Raw genomic sequence first — 2831 nt, forward strand, 5'->3', positions numbered from 1 at the left:
ATTCGTTTGAACTTAAACGAAAATTTTCCAAGGAACGATATTTGAAATTTTACATCATTTTCATAATTTCGTAAAGTTTCTGTTGGAAATAGAAATCTGACTTTAGATTTGAATAATATTTTAAGGCATTATGCTCACGGGGTAGGTTTCATGTACGTAATCTGGATGCTAAACTTATTTAATAACAAAATATAAAAACAATAACTGATGTTCCTATTACTCATGCACGCTGTATAAACAAATCTTTTCATAGGTTACAGTGAAAGCCAACCAACTGATCTACACGTTTATATAGATCTGCTAAAGAAATGGATTTCAATATATATATATATATCTGTACCATATACAAACAGGATGTTGGTGACCATGGTCTCCCACAAATCGCTTCTCCCTGAGGCACAAAGAATTCCCAATGTTCATACATTCATCCACTTATATAGACTCTTGACATAACTCAACCTATTTCTTCGACGGTCTCTCCTTCCTCAAATCTTTCCAGTTACGACCAGATTTCTTCTTTCCTCATAACGTGTCCGAAAAAAACTCCAACTGTCTTTTTCTGATGTTAATCAGCATGGTCCCTCCTGCAACCTGCTCTTCAAACAATATCTTCACTTGTCAATACATTACACGAACTAAAAACAATATTCTTGTGCATCTTATTGTCTAGACATTCAAGAATGTGTAACATACGTGATATTTGTTTTTTTCGTTTGATTTTTGTTTTCCTGGGAACTCAATCTGTTCTAAAACGTATTCTGTTGAATAAACATTTTCTAAATGAAGCAGCAAAAGCGACTAAAAATGTGTGACTATCGATATGGACATCCTCACATGCCTGAAGAATCATGTTAAATATCATGAACTTTATTAGTTTACGACTTTGAAGGAAATTGCCTGTTTTTCTTATCCACATACCTGTAGCGGATTTTAATTACAATATCACTCTTGAAATAACCCGACTGCTATAGAAGATGTACATCAGGCAAAATATCTAAATGGAAGTTCGATATTAAAATACGGAGAAAACACGTTTATTACTTTTAATTTACCGGAACATGTTTGTTAGAAAAGTTTTAAAATACTTCAGTAATAAAGAGTAAAATTCACAGGAAAGCATAAATATTTATCGATAGCAAATCCTTTATCAAATACGTGGTGATGTTAATGGTTTTGTTCCCGTTCAGTTTCTAACTTAGCGAACGTTTGGTAATTAATTTCAGGCCGTAAGGCTGTGGGTAATTACAAGTTGTTGAATGAGGAAGTTATTTGAAACACCAGACCAGAGAATAAGTCTTTTTGATTTGTGTGTATGTGTCTAAGATATTACAGCTCATTGTTTTGATATTTTTTGTAATAGCTTTGATATACATAGAACAATATTTTATTGTGTAAAGATAGAGTTAACTCATTTGAAACAGAGTACATCTAGAACTTTAAACTAGATGCACTTCGCTCGGTCCACTACCAATGGATAACAGTTCAATTGATATTTATGTTTTACTAGTCTTACTGTGCAAAGAAGTATGTGGGATCTGCCACTAGGTGGCTTCCATAAGATGAAAGTAGCGGTAAGTCTGAGAGCTTGTAAAGCGGCTTCGATACCCGCACTGGGCATAGCACAGATAGCCCATTGTGTAATTTTGTGTTTAATAACAAACAAACATAATCGTCCTAAATCTGTCAGTTAAAAGTTAGTGAGAGCTGCTCTTACGTAGCAATTTGCGTATCTTTGCGTGAAATTCTGAAGCAATAAAACAATGCTACACGTTCTGCCCATCACATGTATTGACACAAGATTTTTAGCATTATAAGCCCCAAGTCTTTCTTACCACTGAGTCACGGGAAGTGAAAGTGGTGGGTAATAAGTCAGGATTATCGCATATTTCTGAGAGTTAAATCCCGGCAGATGACAAACATTGTTTGCATCTGAATACAGCTGAAGATTAACGGTCCGTGAGGTCTCGTGCTGCTATTTAAATTCAATGGAAATATGATATGTCTAAGATAAACTTTTAAGATCTTCCACAAAACTCAAACGTGATTTGGTTTGTTTTTAATTTTATGCAAAGCTACACGAGGGCTATCTGCGCTAGCCGTCCCTAATTTAACAGTGATAGATTAGAGGAAAGGCAGCTAGTCAACACCATTCAACGCCAAAACGTGGGCTGCTCTTTTACCAATGAATAGTGGAATTAATCATCGCATTATAACGCCATCACGGCTGAAAGGGCAAGCATATTCGGTCACGGGGATTTGAACCCGCAACACACAGATTGCACAGTCAAGCACCCTAACCACCAGGCTATGCCAGGCCTCCAAACGTGAAGTAACCGACTTATTTATTTATATGTTTTGTTTCTTGTGGAATGCAAAAGCAATAAAAGGATTTAGTCATTAATGAGTTGCCCCCGGTGTCTTCAGCGGAAGGTCTATAAGTCTGTGGGCCTTTTCACACTAAATAGTGAGCAAATGACAGATAGCCCATTGCGTTGCTTCGTGCTTAAGAACAAACAAACATTAATGAGACATAAGCTAATCTTGTCATAGGAATAATGTACTAAGACAACAATGAGGTATTGTTTTGTTTGGACATTTTTGTATGCTAAACACAATATTTTGCATTATTATGGTATTCCTTAATGCCAGCGAAGAGTGAACTATAGCTAATAATTGTTAGCATGTCTTCCTTTACTGTTCCTATATGGGTTCCAGTAAGTGAACTATAGCTAATAATTGTCGGCATGTCTTCCTTTACTATTCCTATATGGGTTCCAGTAAGTGAACTATAGCTAATAATTGTCGGCATGTCTTCCTTTACTATTCCTATA

Source organism: Limulus polyphemus, unplaced genomic scaffold (genome assembly GCF_000517525.1).
Source record: "Limulus polyphemus unplaced genomic scaffold, Limulus_polyphemus-2.1.2 Scaffold393, whole genome shotgun sequence".
In the NCBI taxonomy this organism is placed as follows: Eukaryota; Metazoa; Arthropoda; class Merostomata; order Xiphosura; family Limulidae; genus Limulus; species Limulus polyphemus.